We start from the raw sequence: 21,598 nt of genomic DNA, 5'->3' as shown, positions 1-21,598 counted from the left end.
CATGAGTGAGTGCAGGTGAGCTCATGAGCAGCCACTGTGACAGACGGGCACCCATCCAGTTTGATTGCTGCCTTGCTGCCAGGAGATTGTCAAGCATCCAAATGATTCTGAATTTGTTTAGTAGATTTGGGAAGGTTTTATTGTCTAAATATAAACACATATTTGGATAAATATATTGTATATTTTTATTCAATGCTATTTTTTACATTCCAAGTGTACATATCTTTTTTTAAAAGAAGTAGCATATTAGTTAGTATTCCTGTTCCAAAGCTACAGAATTCTGGGGGTAAATCCTAGTCTGGGCACTGTCTGTATTGCCCTTTTTTTGCGGTGTCCACACAGTGCCCCCCAAACCTGAAAGATGTACAACTTCGCTAATTAGTCACAGTCATAAGTCCTCCTATGAGCTGCTGTTAGTGGGAGTTAGTTACTATTAGATAATCATCCACAATTGCTATGTTAGGCTTAAAATAATTAAATAAGTAGTGTAAGCCTAAAAAGTGAATAAGGACGTGATTGGTCTTTGTAGATGTATGCATTACACCCGGGGTGTCAAACTCCAGTCCTGGGGTCTCATGCATAACGCCGTGCTTAGAATTAAAACTAAAACAAGGTGTACGGACAAAAGCGGAAATGTGCTTATGCACAAAAAAATCCAGATGCATAAATCTGTGCGGACACCAACTTCCATGTTCTTCCGCTACATAAATCCCGGTCAGCGTGAAAAGTAACTCACGTGCATGCACCTGCTGCCACTCCCAGAATTTTGCCTCTTTGATAATATGCAAATCAATATAAATATCCCTTAAGCTCAGCATTCTGTGAAAAGACAATGACAAAAGCACGGTGGAAAATAGAAGAATTTTAGCGAATACTAAGTGGAGGCAAAGAAAAATGTACTATTTGTTGGTTTAAACAGTGGTATAAACAACAAAAGGAAGTTGATTGAGTGACATAGAGTATTGGAGAAACTCGAAAGTTCAAATTCACGAAGTCGCACAGTGCCCAAAATAAAAAAAGTAGATGTCAGATATCAAAGTCGCTGTGAAAAGGCGAGTTGTAGCCCACTGTCTGAGTGTCATATGGAAGGTTATTAGAGTATAGAGAAGAGAAAAGAAAAGAAAATAGGCACACAGTGGGAAAAAAAAACCTCAAAATGTCAACTTTAATCTTGAAATTTCCACTTTAATCACGTAGTTTATTTTGTAGAACATCATAAACTTCATCTTAAAATCGTTTAATTTACTACCTTTTCAAATACCATTGTAACTAAAGTAGCACGTTAAATGCTTTCTATTCTATGTATTCTTCTATGTGCGCTGTGTGTGTGAATCACTACTTGCTTCTTAAACGGGCTTTCTCTTCCTCCGACAGGACACAGAATCCATTACATTCGTGATATTACAGCTCTCCGAATAATTTATTTACTATCTTTTCAAATACCATTGTAACTAAAGTAGCACGTTAAATGCTTTCTATTCTATGTATTCTTCTATGTGCTCTGTGTGTGTAAATCACTACTTGCTTCTTAAACGGGCTTTCTCTTCCTCCGACAGGACACAGAATCCATTACATTCGTGATATTACAGCTCTCTGAATAATTTAAATACTGAGATGTACTGTATACCTGATATCATTTTCATGATGATAGGAATTAAAGCATGTATTAAACATGGGAACACGGTGGCACAGTGAAAGTGACGGTTCTGAAGCGTTTGCCGTATGGGAGAATGGGAGAGGTTCAAATAGACTGTGCACATGGCTGAGGCAGCGTATGCTTGATGCTGTACACCGATAATTCTATTTCCGATCAGCTTCTTTAGAACTGCGATTCCACACTCAGATGTAGTAGGATAAATACTCTGAGTGGTGCAGTGAGATTAACAACGCTAAAGCAGTTATGGTATTTGGAATAATTCAGCCATTCCGTGGACCTTTATGTTGTTACAGGTTAATTACTATCAGATTAATTACAATCAAATTTTCTGCTAATTAACTTCTTTTGCATTAGTTTAGTTTTAATTAACTTGACTCAGGCCCCTTACTTGTTTCTTTTTCCTTAATTAGCAGCCAAAAAATAATGAGAGACAAAACAAGCTGCCACATGACCACCTAACCTGAAAATAAAGAAAGATGAAGGTCTTGGTCATGTTGGTCTGCTCAGGTCACCAAAACGTCTTGATAGTGGTTTTAGAAAAAACACATAATCAACAGTCTGCTGTGGCAGAATGAGAGCAACGCATCATGATATTCAATAACGGCTTTAATTAACAGCAAGAATTGGCTTCTCATTAAGAAACTGGTTGGAGTGAGATTGATTGGAGTTTGATGTTCCAGTTTGGCTGGTCATCTGTTGGCTTATTTCATATCTCATTTCTGTTTGGTTGCCATTTAATGAAGAAACAAATCAATTCAGAGGACTGAATCCTTAAAAATGGGGCTATTAAAATGACGGGAAAAGGAGTTAATCAGCAGTGAAAACTGCTCAATGATTAGGAGAAGGGTTAGAATGAAAATCTGCAGCCACTGTGGCCCTCCAGGACTGTGCATTACACACCTGTGCATTACACAATGGGAAAGACACAATAGACAGAAAAAATAAACTGAGCCAATTTAAACTAAATGGTGGTGTGAAAAGACAAAAAAAAATTTGGGGGGATCTACCCTATATATTATCACATCTGACAATCAAAAAAAGAGTTCTCATTAAAGACTGAGCCATAACGTGACTAATTTGGTGAGTGGAGGTCTTGGGCTTTATACATGCTTGGCAGGAGAAGGCAGGATATGGGCAAAAGTATGGAAGTGGTCTGGTACCGGAAGTAGGTGGAACTTTACTTGGTCTTCCTTTCTGGAGATCTGCGGAAGAGGGATAAAAGGCATTAGTGCAATTCATCAGCCCCTTACTCTGTAGCTCACCCTCAGTTAAACACTTAGACTGCCTACCATGTGTGCATGTGTGACACTGGTTAATGCTGCTGCAAAGTCTCTCTCAGAGTCAGTCTCAGCAGAGTTTGCATATTACCCCTGTGTTCACATAGGCCGTCCTTCCACATTCCAAAAATGCGCAGGCTAGGTTAACTGAAGGGCCTAAATTGGACCAGAATCAGCATGTCCTCTGCTTGGTGTTCCATCTATTGCTGGATATTGCCGACATGCGTGGATAGACACAAACTTCACGTGACCCTGAAGGTTTAGAAAATGACTGAGTGAATAAGCTGTAAAAAATATGCTCTGTGATAGACTGCAGTACAGTTCAGGGTTAGCTCCCACTCCATGCTAGTATTTCCAGGATAAGAAGGACCCTAAACTGGACGTATGAAATCAGTATTTTTACAAAAGCTTAAAATTAAACTGGACGTATGAAATCAGTATTTTTACAAAAGCTTAAAATTAGTTTAAGCAATTTCAGTACATGGAGACTAGTGATTATATATTTAATTTTATAATTAAGCTTGTCTGCTGTTCTTGTGTCTATGACCTACTGTACTGTCATCTGCTCAGTCTTTGTCTTTTATTCCTTTGCTGCTGGGAAAAGACAATTCAGTTATTCACCTTTTGAAGTGTTTCCTTTTGTACAACTGAATTGTAACTTACTGATTATGAAGTAACCATCAAAATATGGTACGTCTATTTTTTATGATGCTTCAGTCAAGTAGCTAAGGGATGGTTGTATGGACTCTAATCAGCTGCAAAAGTGATTTTGGTAAATGTACATGAATTAGCAATACATCAGGTTGATACATCATTTATCGCATCTAATCAAAGTTCATGCCAATATCAACGCTCGCACTAGTGAGGCAGCTTACTGTAGCCATGTGCAGCCCATACAAAGAAATCAAACAAAGACTCGTCATACAAAGAACAAACTCAATTCATGAGTAGCCGACTGTGAACAAGCCACCCAGTATCTCCAGCTAAGTAAGAACATATTTAAGTTCTGTTTTTGTAAATTAGAGTAGATGTTTGTAACATTAGTGAGAGCTCTGATTTCAAATTTAAAGTCAGTGGATTGTGTGATTAGAGGCCTTGTCATATTACGCAACTTTTACAGCGATTTTCAGTCATAACCTTCATTTATATAATCTTAGCAAATTAGAGGCATTCAGCGCTGCCCCCCAGTGAAGCCAATTGAGACCAGCTAATTTATGACTTGTTTAGATAAAACTTTGAGCTTGTCTTTAGTTGTAGGGGTGGGCTCAGAGTACATGAGAGCTGACAACCAATGAATGCTCATTTTGAAGTACAATACATAGAATGCAGAGATGAGGAATAAGGAACATGGGTGTTTCGGAACAGATGAGAAACTAGTCTGTCTGATGTCTTATGTATCATGACAGAATTGAACAAAGGGCTGCCACTCCAGCTAAATTTGCAATGCTATTGGCTGTTACAAAAAAGAGCAAGCTCAACTGTGCTGGAAGGTTGGCAGTCAGTTGATTGAAGGGACATAGCCAACCATTTTTATTTGTTTAAATTGGCATGATCTGGCAAGAGATCAACAACAACAGTCGGCAAGTCTGACATAACCCACAACTAGAGGTCACGTAATGTGACAGTGGCCTACATGATCTGAAAGGCTCTGAAAGGCCTTACCCTTTTCTATGGGGCGCTCATATGTGTGAGCAGAGTTTACATAAGTGGAAGACATGGGAGCACATTTTAATCTCTGTATTATCGCAAAGAATTCAAAATTATGAAAAAATGTGTGTGTGTATGTTTACAAGCCAACCAACCAATCACAAACCCCTGCCCCTAAATACACAAACAAACACCCCAAGCTCCACCACATCCTACTGCTGCACTGATTTCGAAGGATATAATCACCCTGGGATCCATTAAATGAAAATATAAAGTGATGCTGAGGGAAAGATAAAATTTCTAAGAAATTATTGGCTTTTTATAAGGCAGATGTCAATAATTTCACATACATTCCATCAATGTTTTAGTTTGCGAATTTGTAACAGGTGTTTCTGACTTACTTATTAATTTACAATACAGTATTTCTTCAGACTGTTGAAATGAAGAAGATAAAAGGGCATGTGGAATTTAGGAGGATTAGAATGCCATATGCTGTATACCGAGAGATCTTTGTCTTATGTCGTCTGTCCTCATCTCATTCTGATAAGAATGCAAACTGCAGATGAACGAGGACTGTTAACAGTAGACAAGGAGTATCTTGATTCTGCAGCAGAAGGTAGAATAATTATATTCCAGCCTAATCCACATCTTTGTTTAGAGTAAGACAAAGCCAAGTTCTGCATTGTGGATTCAAAAAGAAAACAGAATTTTTCTGTAGAACTTTGTTAATCTGTTTTGTTCAAGGAGTGCCGTCCTGGTTTTAACAGTGCAAACATAGTCAGGTGAAGGTAGTGAGAAGTCCTTATTAATGTTTTGTTTTGCTAATTCTGTTATCTTTGTGGTTGCTGCATGACATGGTCATTGGAATAGTGTATTTTAATGTTCATAAAGGCTTCTTAACTGACACCTAAAGGATTAGTGGACAAATATCCCATTATGAGCCCTCCCTCGGCAACTTGTGAAAAAGAGGAATATTCTTCCTCTATTTACTTTGACCTCCTTGGTGTTCATTGTGGATTTGGGAAAGGCTTGAGAGCATTCATTCCATTTCATTTGTTTTATTTATAGAGCACTTTTCAAGCGATATGCACAAAGTGCTTTGCAACGGCAGAACAAAAAGGCATAAAAAAGAATAATAAAAGCAAAATAAAAAACCATTACAATATTTCATATAAAATTGGATCAATAATAACAAAAAAAGAGTAAAATTAGCAATCCATCTCCTGGTCTTCCACAAGACAGGAGAAAATAAAATTATACAGAGCCAGAGAAACAGGGAAATAAATACAGGACCCTAAAGATTGTGCCTCCATAATGTTTAACCTCATTTGTCACTTGCAATATTTGTAAATTTTATCTTAAATAATCATAAATATAGGAATATTATAACTCCAAAAACTGATTACGGACTTGCAGGTGAAAGAAAATTCTGTGTTCTCCATCTTATAAAGTGAAGTGTAATAGCAGCAGCTGCATGTGTGGCAGTGAATTTCTAAAAACTAGAAAAAAATGAAAGGATTTCAAAGAACTAAAGTTGAAATCTTTAAATAGCCATTAAGTGACTTATCAAATGAACCAGAAGTAGCATCAGTGCCCTAAGGAATTTAAAGCATAAATATGTATTACCAGTGCATCACCACAAGTTAACAAGACTGGCTGGCAAATGAAGGAAGAAGTCACAGACTGCAAGTGTGTCCAAGAGAAAAATGCTAAAATGAAAATAACAGAAATAAACCTCAAAATAAATCAACTAGACACTCATGGCATAAGGGAATGTGACAAATGAAGAGGAAAAATATAAACACTATTAATAAACATATATCTAAAACTGTCTATTTCAAACACAATTAATGCAGTTCAGGGTCATGATGGCTGAAGCCTGGCATCAAGCAAGGCAGTACTGGATAGACTGGCATTAACCAAAGTCCAAAGTCTGAAACTGCCAGACCCCCTTTCACTGCCATTGAACTTCACCTACAGTGCCAGTTCTCATCATGAGACCTCTCTTTGGAATGCATTTCCCGAGTCTCAGCTAATAAGACTGGTCAATCAAAAGCAGAGACATCCAGAGATTTTTTCCTGATGCGCCATTTGTCAACCAAAAGGCTGGGCTTATGTTCACCCAAAACACCAACAGCAAAATGTCCACTCCTTCCTTTTTAAACCTTTGCGAGCACTAGATCCAAGGTCTCTGTATTTGCTCTCCCTGGCTATAACTCTGATCCATAGCAGGACCCCTGTTTCCTAGCCACAAGAAAGGATGGAGTGATCCCTTATACTCATAAGGGCAATCTGGTGCTGGGCTGTAAGAGTGGAAGACTCTCTGCAACCAAATTGGACAAGGGGGCCAGATGTCCAAACCTTGCTAAAGTAAATGAAGGTTCACAAGTATAGATCATACATTAAGCCACACATTTGTCTTTCTGGAAAAAGAGGACTCGACTGATCACTGACTTCCCAGCAGAGAAAAAATTTATATTGGCAAACAAGCGCCACTGCATGTGAAACCTCAGAGAAAACTGCAGTACCGCATGGAAGCAAAAGGTGAAATCAAAGTAAAGAAGAAGAAGAGCTGTTGAAAAAAGAAAAAAAAAAAAAAAGCACACTGAACATACTTTTAGTTTTGCCGGAGAAAAGCAATCTAGAAAGACTGGGACAAAGTGTCTCCTACACCGGGAGTCAACAGGGACAAAAACCATAAGTATACATCTACTTTGATTCCAAAAACTATTGACTGTATCTTAGTAGTAAGAATAAAGCCAGCTAATGTATTGTAGTTATTGCCATCACTGTAACTGAAACATAGTAACCTTTGTGAAGGATAGGTTTGTAGCTATTATAAGCTTCTCTTCATAAATTCAGTAGGAAAGTTCAGAGGGGCATCTTACACACGAGCAAAGTTTACCTGTTTTAGGGGTAAATCAGTGTAGACTAGATGATGAGCAAATTAGTGCCACCAACACATTGCAGACGCTAGAAACTTACTAGCTAGCTAAAGCACTTATCCATCTTGACCACATTAATTGAAGATCACAATTCATAAGTTATGTTTCTTTTCCTATAGCAGGCAAAAACACAATGTAAGCCAATGATGAGAATTCATATGTTGTGTGCCTTTTTCAATAGGAGAGAAAAAGATTACATTAAAATAGCTGATTTATGTTGCGTTGCTTGTTATTGTCCTTTGTCTGTAAATACTTATATTACAGTCATGAACCAACTTACAGCTCTATTTGAGGCCGGCCATTTGGTCATTTGTATGTGACAAAGCATACATGTCACTGCAATTGAGATTCTGTAGGTCTGGTGTGGATTACTAGTATGCATACTTAACTGTCAGCACAGAACACCACAAACCGCTCTTCAATTTTTGGTATCGGCATGCTGGTTCCACTTAGATAAGAGTTTCTCAACCCCTATGGGTCGCCATTGTTGGTTTACAGTGGGTCTCAAGCATGTTGTCTAAATGATTGGCAGCGATATGCGATATGTTTCCCCATTTCTAAGTATGCTTGTTTCACCAAGAGGGTGGTTTATAATTGATGCTACTGGATTATCAATGAGGTTAAAAAGGCAATACTGGGTCACAGGAGTTGAGACAATAAAGGTTGGGAAACACTGCTGTAAGGAAAGGCAGTGCAGGCTGCATAAGAATTAGCCAATTGGAGCAGCACTGACCAAAACTAATTTTAAAGAGACCTCTAAGAGTCAGAAAACATATGAGACCCTTTGAAATAATAATGATAATAACAAACAATATATTACAGCAGCTGGTTTTGACAATTTCTAGAACATTACCTTAATGTTTTCCAATGGCCCTCAGCCATAAGTATGAATTGCCTTAGCTCGGTCCGTCAGCCATAAATTAGCACATGACTACATATGGCTTACTCTGTTAAATACTACGGTTATTTGTTAAAAACAGTCACATCTGCACCACATAGAAAGTGAAAGTTATTTCATGAGGACTTTTGCCAGTTTATGAACTTCTGGCTGGAAGGTGAGAGATCCCTAACACATATTGTACCACAGTAGGACTCACCATTCAACATTAGAAGTCTATTACTTATACACTTAAAACCACTCTCATTAATATGGGGTCAATTTACAATTGGCCATAAACCTGACCAGAATATCTTTGGGATGAGGAGGTAAACTTCTGGAGGATATGTGTAAATTCCACACTGACAAAAGATACAAGAACTCTAGTCACTCTAGCACTGCCATTCGCAATTGGACAATTCCCATGGAATCTAAACATTTGGGAAATAAAAGGAAAACTAGAGTATCCACAGAAAAATTGGGGTTTACACAGAGTAAGGATGCAATATCCACACGGACAATGACCAGGCATGGGGTTCAACCCCAAGACAATGGCTTTGTGAGTTAGCAGCATTTACCACTTCACTGCCCTCATGGCTTATTGCAAAGTAAATAACTGAAAACAAAATATTCTTTCAAACAAATAAGCTCTCCAAAATGTATACAAATGATAACTATGTTTTAATAGTTTCCATGTGTTGTGTATTTTAATAAATGACTAAATAAACATTTAGTTTACTATTGTACAGTGAATTGACCACAGCTTGCATCAGTTTTCAGCTACAGAACTGAAAGCAACTTACCAAGATCACCATAAGGATATAAACTCAAAACACATCTGAATAAATAATGTTGTGTATTTTATTGTTTCTTCAGAAATTCCTTTAACAAGTGACAATAGCCTGACAAATTCTACCCCTTGCTGTGCAGATCCAAGTTCTATAAAATGAGCCAAACACTGCAATATATAGATTTCACAGCTATGAATATTTCAAATCATTTGTATCACATCCAAGCTAATTATCACTGTTATTTGACTTATTTATATCTTTTTATGCTTTTATTACTTGATGTACTGACAATGGCAAAAAATTATCTCAAACAAACACAAGAAAGAAAGAGTGACTGCTTTCTCTCCTGTAAGAATATGGAAATTTATCTCAATGAAGCTGGCACCAGGTATTCAAACAAGCCAGGGTGTGGCCTGCAGACGGCGCTCCTGCCACCCAAACTCAACAGAGAGATGCAGGACACATGTTTAGGACACACTTTTTATTTTGTTTTTTCAAATGGGAATCCCCTTTCCTTTTTTCCCACCCGCACTGCACAGTTAAAGCACAAATACAGCAAAAAAAATGTTTCTCTTCATTTTTTTTCTTTCTCTTCCTCTCTCTTTCTCAGTCTGTCTCCACTCCACCTGGCAAGTTTCATCCTCCACTTCCCAACTCTTGCCCTGGCATAGTGGCAGCCAGTTCCTTTTATAGGGCACCTGGAAGTGCTTCAGGTGTCTGGTGATCTTCTTCTTCAACTTCTGGGTGTTGTGGAAGAGCTGCACCAAAGGGCTCAGCCATTCCTGCAATGCCCCCGGCAGTGCCCATGGAACCCAACAGGGCTTAGCCAAACGGCAACTCCCACAGAACCTTGTGGAGGTCTGAGGCACCACTACAACCCAGGGGGGCTGCTATCTATTACTCCAGGGGAAGTAATGCACAGAATTTGCTCCAATCCCCCAACCCTACAATAAAAGATGTGTCCCAGCCGGGTAAGGTCTGCCACAAGGGATAGACCAATAGCTACACTATACGGCTTAACCATGTAGGTAACAGCTACAGCATGTACGTCCAAGTTTTGCTCTGAGTATTGTCTTAAAATAGGTTGCTGACAGCAAATGTATTTGTTCGCGAATGCCACATATTGAAAATAACACTACATGTTTGTTGTTGATGAGAGTATTTATGCACACTAACAAGTAATGAAGTCTGACTTTGTTCTGGAGACAGAGCATGGACACTCTGGAGGCAGAAGCAAAGAGAAAGTTTTTGGTTGTTTATCATAAGCAGTGCCTCCTTACACCTTGTGTGTGACACCCTGGTCAACCTTCAAGGAACTTCAGCACAAAGTAGATTCTATAACAGTCCTCCTGGGTGTGCTATAAAAAATGATTTTTAGGAGCCGTCATCAGAGTTTAGAACATATCCTAGGATAAATTAAATAGATCATGTGTTATGCCAGTTTCGAACACTCAAAACAGCTTGGCTGGATCATAGCATAGACTTGCTCTGCCTGCTTTTTTAATTCCAGCCATCATCTTTATATAGTGTGCTGGCACAGTGGATTGTGAGCAAGTGCAAATATGTTGTTGTAATCGACAGGGAAATGTGGGCATTTTTGAGAAACTGCAACAAAAACAGTTTCCAAAACCAAATTCGGAAGGTTAAACTGTAAGTGAAGTCAAAACAAGAATTGCCAGGAGTTGTTACGAAAATGACAAGAAAATCACCAGATGCAAAATGAAATAACCAAATCAAGAACTGAAAAGCTACAAGTCATTAACCAGGATGCTAAAAGCTATTAGCTCAAGATTAACAGAGTTCAAGGTTTAAATTCATAATGTTGGAGAGCAAGTTGAAGTATCGTGCTTAATTTTGTAATGGAGCCTTCATGACGTAACACAACGGGGCCTCTTAGGAGGCATTACTTAGCAATAGTGCACTACATCCTAGCAACTGATTAACGAAAATATATTTATCTTTCTCAAACTAAAGACTTAGTTCAAAACTCACATATACTTATGCACTTTAAAAATTAAACTTAAAGAATATTCACAACAAATGGACAGAAAAAAATTATTATCAAGAATTCCATGGTTTACTGATTCTTAACATTTACAGACCCATTTATTTTTTTTTTACCTAGACCTTAGTGCATTCATTACGATTTGAATGTGTATCTGACTGTTTTTAATTTGTGTGACCTGCTGCAATACTGCAATTTCACCCTTGGAGTGAGTAACTATCTAACTACCTATCTATTTTAGGGTATGTCTAAGTTATTGGAGTGGACTGACTGGAGTGGAGGATGCAATTATCTGTCTGCTCCACAAGGCTTATTCTCATCTGAACAAAGCTGGCAGCACTGTGAGGATTATGTTTTTTGATTTCTTCAGTGCTTCCAATACCATCCAGCCATTCCTTTTAAGAGGTAAACTCAGAGATATGAAGGTGGATGAGCCTATGGTGTCCTGGATAACGGACTATCTGTCAAACAGATTGCAATTTGTGAGACTTAAGGACTGTGTTTCTGATACGGATGTAACACTGGATCACCACAAGCCGGCCTCATTTCCTTTTCTCTTCACTCTGTACTCCTCAGACTATAAATATAACAGCAGGTCATGTAATTTGCAGAAATTCTCAGATGATTCTGCACTTATGGGGTGTATCAGTAAAGGGGGATGAGAGTATAGGAGCCAGGGGGAGAACTTGGTGCAAAGATAATTCTCTGCATCTTAATATCAGAAAAAAAGGAGTGGATGTAGAGGTTGTCCACTCTTACAAGTACTTGGAGTTCCACATCAATGACAGGTTGGATTGGTCTCTGAACACAGAAGAGCTATATAAAAAAAAAAGGGCAGAGCAGGCTCTTCTACCCTAGAAGGCTGTTCCCTTAACATGGGACATGACATTCTTCACATCTTGTACTACTTTGTGATGGCCAGTGTGACTTTCTACGCTGTGGTGTGCTGGGCTGATACATCAAGAGAGGCCCACCGAATTAAGATAATTAAAAGATCAAGCTCAGTGATGCAACACAGTCTGGACTCTCTGGAGGTCATATGAAAGGAGAGAATTAAAACAAAATTATGAACAATACTGCACATCTACTGTCTGACACACTAACAATCAGCCAATTAATTATTAAGCAGAAGTGTGTCAAGAAACACTATGGGGGCTCCTTTATGCCAACAGTAATACGTCTGTATAATGGGACAGCCAAGTCAGAAGTTTTCTTTCCTTTTAATTTTCTTCCTTTTTTGTCATTCTGTTGTGTGTGTGTATGCATACATATTTATTTATCTATTTATTTAAAGAGCTTCTGTAAAAAGCCAAATTTCCCACAAGAACAAATAAAGTTATATCTATCTAAAGTAAATAGAGCTTTATAAAATCTATATACTGCATCCTGAACATTTCACTGTATCACTGTACCAAAAAGTGATTAATTTCACCCTAAAAAAGAATTGAAAAATCAGCTTTTGTGTCTTCCATTATATGTATAACAAGAATGAGGTTTTCAGATGTGAAATAAAAAATAGGGGTTTGCAACCAAAAAGACACTAGGTAGGTGGCAAGTAGTGATGACTGAAACAGCAAAGATTTACTTCAAGTATAGTTTTGCAAAATTGTCCTTAAAATTCACTTTGCATGATTTAGCAATAGAGAAAAATGAAACTTACTAAAATGGCATTGCTGCAGCGGTGGTGCAGGCCGAATGCATAAGAAATAGCTCCGTGGAGCAGCACCAATCAAAACAAAATTAAAAAAATGCGTTTCTATTTCCTTGATTTAAAAAAAAAGTGTGAACCATTTGCACAGATCAAAAACAAAAAAGTAGCGTCAGTTGCGTGAAGTGCAACTTCAAAAAAGTGCTGCATGCCATGGCGTAAGTGCCCTGAAGTTTGGAGCTCTGTGAGCACAATTATCTTTTTTTAACTTATTTCTAGTTTGTGGGCATTTGGTGGTTGCAGCATCAGTACAAGGGATAAAGGCAGCTGAGAGACTACTACCTCTGCAGCTCCACCACTGCTTCTATTTAGACTGCATCGTTCGGGGCTGGCATCGCAGCCACAAGAACGTGATAAACAGAAGTCATACAGCCTTTGAGGCCTGCAGCAGCTAATTTTGACAAATACTAGAACATTATTGCCCTTTTGTTTTCCTATAAACCCTCAGATGTAAGTACAAATGGCCTCAGATTGGTCATCCATAAATTAGGGCATGACTGTATTTTTAGAAGATCACTGCAGCCTGTCCCAATAACAACTGAGAATAATATTAACAGGGGCCAGTTTTCAATCACTAATTTATTGAAGCCCAAAATAAGATTTCTTTTTTTTAAATCACATTTTAATGACTTAGCATCTTTAATTTATGACATAGTAACTTATTATAAGGACCTAGTGTTTGATAATTATGACTTAATATCTCATAGCTATGACTCAGTGACACTGATATGACATAGTATCTCATTTTATGGCTTACTATTTTCTAATTATAGTGCACTTTCTCATAAATATGAAATAGCATCTCATTGTTATGGCTTACAATCTCATAATTGTGACTTATTAGCTCATCATTATGACATAGTATCTCATTATTTTGACTAACAGTCTTACAGCAATGATTTAATATCTCATTATTATGACTAATTATTCTGTAATCATGACTTTGTAGCTCATAATTATGACTTATTATATTTTAACTCTAACTTACTATTAAATTATTTTAACTTATTTTCTCAATTATATGACATAGTACCTAATTATTATAATTTACTATTTCATAATTACAACTTAATACTAAATATTGTGACTTACTATCTCATCATTATTACTTACCATCTCATTATTATGTCTTAGTATTATTATGTCATTAAGTTCAGACCTTTGGTGCTTGATGCCCAAGTAGTCAGCGGGTCAGCATCGATGTATACAGAGACACTTGTGAGGCCCTATGCTCCTTCTCAACCACTCAGGTCTGCTGATGATCAGCAATCTTGACTGTTTCGTGTGTAGCTCATAGCTGGTGAAATGATCTCCCCACTTCCATTCAAAATTCTCCCTCAATTTGATTAGGACATGTTTGAAAACTCTATTTTTTGGTGAATTTCTATCTAACTAATAGTGGCTTTCTTGAGTTTTTGTAGCCTGGCATTTGTAATTTGTATGCATTTTGTTCTGAACTTTGACCAATTTTGTGACTTGTCCTGTAAAACCATGTTCCCAAAATAACATTTACTCAATTATGTTGACCTCTTTTGTAAGTCACTTTGGTTTAAAAGCATCTGATAAGCACACAAACTTAAATATAAATTAAATGCTGCCTTCTTTAAAGATAAGATGGGGTTGAGACCTCTAGAATTTCCACAAAAGCCAGTCCAGGATCTTCATTATACTGCTCTGAGGAGCACACCTTAACCCACCTCTTCCCCAAATATTACCTGCAGGCCTGAACCAGAGCAGGCTCCAAAACTGGAAAGCTGGCAAAACAACTTAAAATACTCAAGAATATAACAAACAACCCACAACAGGAGGTATGACTGTCAACTCTTGGCTTGTATAAAAATGGGAAACAATGAATCTTTACAAATGGGAGATTTATTTAACAAAAACAACAAACTACAGGGAAATGTTTTATTAAGCAAAATATAGAAAGTAAAAATAAAAAAGGCAAGTCAATCTATAGCAAACAAGTCCAAAAACCCAAACCAGAAAGCAAAATTTTTATTCATAAGCAAAAAAATTAAAATAAATGATAATTCTAAAAAAAAAAAAAAAACAATACTCACAGAACTTTATTATAACTGAATGTTCACCTACTCCTGAGCCTTCTCAGCTGACTTATATAGCCAGAGGAATGGCCCAGGAGTGGTGATGTCACAGTGGCCCCACCTCCTGGGGCTCCACACTCAAAGCACATGGTGCATAAGCACATTTAAAGGGCAACACACAATTACAAAAATTCTAATTGAAGCCAGTAGAAATAACATAAAGACATATAAAATATTTACTCAGATTAGCAAAAACAATAAAAAATAACATACACATAAAATTCACACTGATAATAACTAAATCTTCTAATTATGACTTAGTAACTCATTTTATGATTTATTATTTAAAAAAATGACGTATCTTATTACGACTAACCATCATACATGCAGTTTCATAATTATGGTTTAGCAGTTTCAATTATGACTTAGTGTTTAATGATAATGAATTAGGAGTTCACAGTTATGACTTAGTATGTCATTATTATGACTTGCCATCTTATAGTCATGAGTTACTAGCCTATAATTATTATTTTTCATCTTATTATTATGCCTAACTAAATTACAATTATGGCTTAACTATCTCATTAGTTTAACATACTATTTCGTAGCAGATCATAGTATCTAATTTGTGACTTAGTAGGTCATTTTGTGACTTAGTATTTTAAAATAATGCTTTAGTATTTTATGATTATGACTTACAATTTTATAATTATGACCTGACATTGTTTTAATTATGACTTAGTATGTCATTATTATGACTTATGATTTGCTGACATGTGCGTTATTGGAAGGTTTGAGGAGTCGATATAGTATTGTAATAATTCAGGATTTCTTCTTTAACATACTCTTAATCTATATTGATCATTAATGTAGACAGGCAATTCGTTCATTTTTCTTTTCTATTTGAAAAGCTGTTTAAAGCAGATTTGAAAGATGGATGAATGGAAGGAGTTTCCTGTTATATTTGATGGATATCTTAATATTGAATGGTCACATCAAGCAGAAATAAAATACTTCAGGATGAGTTGGTAGTGATATGGCTACAATGCTCTTGTAGTTAAAAATTGTAGTTAAAGGAAGTAAAATGGAACTTATATCTTTGAAGTTAATCCCCCCATACCCACTTTAGCCGATAACAACTCTACAAGCATTTCAATTGTGCTATGAATCATCGTGCCCAGAATCATCAGCAACTGCCATCCCCTTCATTCTTGGTTAATCACTACTGACCATCATCTCCCACTTGGACAATTACCACTGACAGTCTTCTCCTGAGAGTGGGCTTCCCCCCTTACAGAATCACCGATGCAGATCATAGTACAGCAATGGCTGCCCTTGGCGACCCATTGCAAAACACTACACAAACTGTGCGCGACCATTTCCCTATTGATTTAAATCATGAATCACAACGCTGCACCACCCAAATTCAGACAACACACAACCCAAAATGGGTTACGACTCTAATGCTCTAATGCATTAGTTATATTTTTATTTAAAACTCAGGACCCCTTTCCTTTGCTTTTAGGCACGGAGCTCATTTAATCTTGTGCATCCTGATTTTTGCCTGATTGTTTTTTCTGTGCCTGAATTAAATGGTTCTCAAATGTAAATCTGAACCACACATATCCCATCCATTGCACCTGACTTGCTTAATACAGTTTGAACATTTACAGTACATGTGCAGCATTTATTCATCCATAGTTATTTTTAGTATTCAGCAATTTACTGTGCCAGCTTAAACTTTGAATTTTTGTTAATTTCTATACAATAAAAGCAACACTGAGGACACAAAAGAAATTCAGTTAATGACATTTAAGAACAAACAGAAGTTGCTGGCATATTGCACACAGCTCTTTATGATCGATGTTGTATCAATGATTTCCGTTATGATGGATTAGAAGTGAAGTACCCAGGCAAAATATCATGAAAGTCGATAGAATACATAATGCAGTGTATCTTCATAACTAAATTGAAAGGAAATCAATTGCTCCTGCAAACGGGCATACAGTTTAAAGTTTCATTTAACTCCCAGAAACAAGACAAGCAATTATAGTGAAGGCTTCATTTTCAGTCAGTCTTCATCTTGAGTACGTGCTGTAGGGAGGCACAGCTGCATATCCCCCCTGGATAAGGTTAAAACATTGATTGGCCATGTTCATTCATGTTTATTCATTTCAGAAGACAGCGGGCTCGATCCTGCCTTATGTGGCTTTGTTACAACTTTGTCTTCTTCCACTTCTGGATCTGTTTAACCCTGCATAATTTATTCTTTACATGTGCAATATGTTGCACTTGTAGTTAATTTTTCCCCATTGTCATTATGTGTACATTTTAGCTTGGCTGCATACAAAGCAGCAATCTGGGAAAACCTAGTACCAGATTTAATCATTTTATTATATTTTTTTATTACTCTTGCAACAGGCTGGTAACCTTTAGCCTAGTCAACACTGCAAGAAACATTATTTGCGTTTGTAAGTAATTATTTTTCAAATGTGCTGTTGGCATGGTAGTGCCCTGGTTAGCACAGCTGCCTCAGAGCTCCAGAGCCTGGAGAGCCAACTGTTTGCATGTTCTTTAATGTCTGCACGACCTTTCCTCTCAGATGCTCTGCTTCTGTACCCATACTTTAAAAACATGTGTGGTAACTGTGAACTGGCCTGGGGTTAACTGAGTGTTGGAGTGTGCATCAGTGTGACCTTGTGTTGGACTCACACCCCGTCCAAAGTTGAGTCCTTTGCTGATGCTAAAACATATAAGTGAGTTAGAACATGCATGGATTCATCAACACATGGTGTGGATTGTCACCTTGGAATATAATCAAGGAGATTTAAAAGGAACAGATTTTTCTTAAAGTTATTTAGTGTTAAACTCAAGTTTCTTTGTTGGGAAAAAACATATTTTGCTATTTCTTTGTGATTTTAATGGCTTTGTCTAGTCACAAACTGTTCTGCTAAATTTTATGTGCATGTCTAGTTATTACTGTGTTGATCCACTCCTCAGGTCAGTGCACCTCCATTTTCAGAGAGATGAATAATTAGAAGACTCTCAGCTCTCATTATTGGTCAACAGGGTTACATACCTTCTGCTCCCTTTACAGTGTTCACTGGTAATAAATGACTGTTGGTGCAGCTCAGTGTAGGGACATTTGCTGGTGTAAGGTTAATAGTGCCAGGCAAAATTGCTCAGTTTAAGTTGTTTTGGAAAATCAAAATTAGTAGCATGACTCTTTCTTTTCTTTTTAAACATTGTTGCTGCTTAAAACATATGGATAACAATGAATGTCATGAGTGACTTTGTGCTTTTTCTGTTTAATAAAAACTTGATAAAAATTGACTCGTGATCTTCACATGGAAATAATATATATACGTGTGCTTGGGAGTCAACCAAATGAACCAGGAAACACCAATTCCATGCCAGGCTAGGCCAGGTGGGGTGCACTAAACTTCTCTCTTTTCTCTCCGCAGACCAGACATGAGAAATCCTTCCTGTCCCGGCCCTGAGGACATCACTTCCTGTGAACCACCTATAAAAACCTAATCCTCCATACTTAAACAGTTCTGTTTTGGACTCTGACCTGTACACATTGTACACTAGTTTAAAGCCTTTTGCAGCCAGGGAAACTATATGGGTGGCTGCCCCAAAACTTTGTTGTGTATCAGGTTGTTTTGTTTAATATACTTATATATATATATATATATATATATATATATATATATATATATATATATATATATATATATATATACTTGTCACCCTGTGGTGAAGATGGCTGCAAAATGTACGTATAAATTGCACCAAAGAGGAACAGCATTCTACTTTTTGTGGGCAGTTGGTGTGCCAGGAGCTCAAATTCATCTCTATGTGTGCTCCGTATAGGGATAAAGTTCTCTCTCGTAGAGTCATCTGTGAGTATATATCCAGCTACATGTAATGATGATGTGAATGCAGCAGTGAATCAGTGGCTACATGCTCAACCAAAAACATTTTTTGCTGATGGCAGTAAAAAGTTGGTATGATACTGGGAGAATTCCATCGCAAAGGAAAATGACTATGCAGAAAAGCGATGTCATTTGTTTTTGAAGTTTTTAATGAATAGAGTAAAAATATTGTGGAAACTTTTTGAACATACAGTGGAACCTCGGTTTGCGAGCATAATTCGTTCCGGAAACGTGCTCGCAATCCAAAGCACTTGTATATCAAAGCGAATTTCCCCATAAGAAATAATGGAAACTCAGATGATTCGTTCCACAACCCAAAACTATTCATATAAAAATGATTAATACAAAATCTAAAGTAAAATACATAATACAAATTAACCTGCACTTTACCTTTAAAAAGAATCATGGCTGGTGTGAGTTTCTAAACTCATGTGGGATTCCACCCAATGGGACGACACGCGGAAGAGCGTCCCAAAGCAATCGCAGTCTCCCAGCGCTGTAGCAGTTCACCGTTTAAGTGCATCCAAAAAGATCGCAGACATGCTATAAGCGCCTGTCGTCAATGGGTCATACAAGGAACATTATAAAGATCCCGCTACAATAAATAACAGTGCTGTTGCTGTTTCAAGCTGAATAAAGCTGGTGTTAAAGTACTGAGACTCAGCTTCGTGTTTTGGGGAGCAAGATGGGGACTCGCACTTCACAGCGCACACACACAGTCCCAATGCTGTAGTAAACAGTATATGCTCCTACGGATGTTGACTATATGAGTGAGGCACACAGACTCAGACAGAGAATACGAGACGATTGCCAGAGAGAGAGGGAGACGGGCGAGCGAGATAAGGAGAGGGAGAGAGAGAGACGGGCGAGCAAGAGTGCGAGATAAGGAGAGAGAGAGAGACGCGCTGGGCGAGCGAGATAAGGAGAGAGAGAGAGAGAGAGACGCGCTGGGTGAGTGAGATAAGGAGAGAGAGAGAGAGACGCGCTGGGCGAGCGAGATAAGGAGAGAGAGAGAAGAACCATCAGCTCAGTTGTGATCATCCATACTACTCGTATTGCAAGACATCGCTCGTTTATCAAGTCAAAATTTATTAAAAATTTTTGCTCGTCTTGCAAAACACTCGTAAACCGAGGTTCCACTGTATATATTGTGGCGAGTGGCTGCAGATGCTACCCAGCCGGGACACCCAAAAGGATCAGAGGAGGGCTTACGCCTCCTCCAGACCACGAGGGGACGACCACCCTGGTGGCTTTGGGGACCATGGAAACAGAGCTTAGAAGCTCAACCCTATAGGTGCCCATAGTCACCGCCAGGGGGCGCCCCAATGCCTGAGGAGCCCTGCCCCTCAGCACTTCCGGAAGTGCTGGGGGGAAGAAGACCAGGGACGCCCAGAGTGCTTCCTGGTGCATGGCCGGCACTTCCGCCACACCTGGGAGGGCCGGCGGAAGGTTATTAAGAGGCACCTGGAGCTTGTCCGGGTGAAGATAAAAGGGGCCACCTCCCTCCATTCGATGGCTGGAGTCTTGGAGGAGGGGAGTGGAGGCGGGCCTGAAGAAAAGAGAGGCATTGTGAGGCCTGGAATGATTAAATGTGTGTTGGTTGGTGAATCATTGGTGTCCGCCTGTCTGTGTCCAGGCCATTTACCACAATATATATATGTAGCTGCGTTTGTCCAAAGTTACCAAAGTTCAGCAGCTCTAACTTCAAAAATGGGATTCAACAAAAGTCTGATGCGCTGAAATGATTCCACAGACAAAATATCTTTATTTTTAAAAGTTTTCGTTAACATTCAAAGTAAACCAGTTTACACAAAAAAGAAAATTGAAATAGCAAAAAAAAGAAAAGTTCTTGTTAAGAAAAATTCTATTCAAAGCTTAATCTTGTTACATTTCAAATCGTTACGGACGACGGTCAGAAAATTCTATGCCTATCCCATTTCTGAGTTGAAAATGGTTCTATGCCATTGTGTATGAGTATGGAAGAAATCTGTATTCTATTCAAATTAAGCAAACATTAATATGAGTTTAAGTCAAAGCTTTAACTTTCTATGGTTGGGTCTTACTATATATATATATATATATACACACTCATATATATGTGTAATGTGTAAATACGTCATAATTGGTCTACCAATTATACAGAAATCACAGATTATACAGATGGCTCAAATCTTTATCTGCTCTCCTTGTCATTCATTATACTAGCTAATAGATAAGTTGCTCCAGTATCCCCTATGGATATTGTTTTAAAAATGTCAAAGCTTGAATGATTTGATAATGTGTTCAGGATTCACACAGGCCCTTGTGTTGAGATGTGCTTCTCGGTTTCAGTCCTAAATACACTTCACCTTAATTTCCAGTGGAGTCTTTAAGTATGTACAGAATCACCCAGTATTAGCTTGCTGCCTTGCAACAGAAAGACCAGGTTCAAGTCCTGGATGCTCTGTGTGGAGTTCTTTATGCTAGTTTGGGTTTCTACCGGATGCTCTGGTTTTCTCCCACAGTCTAAAGACGTGCAGGTTAGGGGGATTGGCACTGTTAACTTGACCCTAGTGCATATGTGTTCCCATAGTACCCTATCCAGATGTTTTTCCCTGCCTTGCACTTGACGATTTCTGGGGTGATGCTGCTATTTTAGAAGTGTTTAATTGACACAACCTGCCTTTAGCTTGTTACAATGCTTCCCTGTAACGTGACGTTATGTCGGG

The sequence above is a fragment of the Polypterus senegalus genome, chromosome 13 (assembly GCF_016835505.1).
Source record: "Polypterus senegalus isolate Bchr_013 chromosome 13, ASM1683550v1, whole genome shotgun sequence".
Lineage (NCBI taxonomy): Eukaryota > Metazoa > Chordata > Cladistia > Polypteriformes > Polypteridae > Polypterus > Polypterus senegalus.
The sequence above is the reverse complement of the archived record's forward strand: the minus strand, read 5'-3'. Positions refer to the sequence as shown.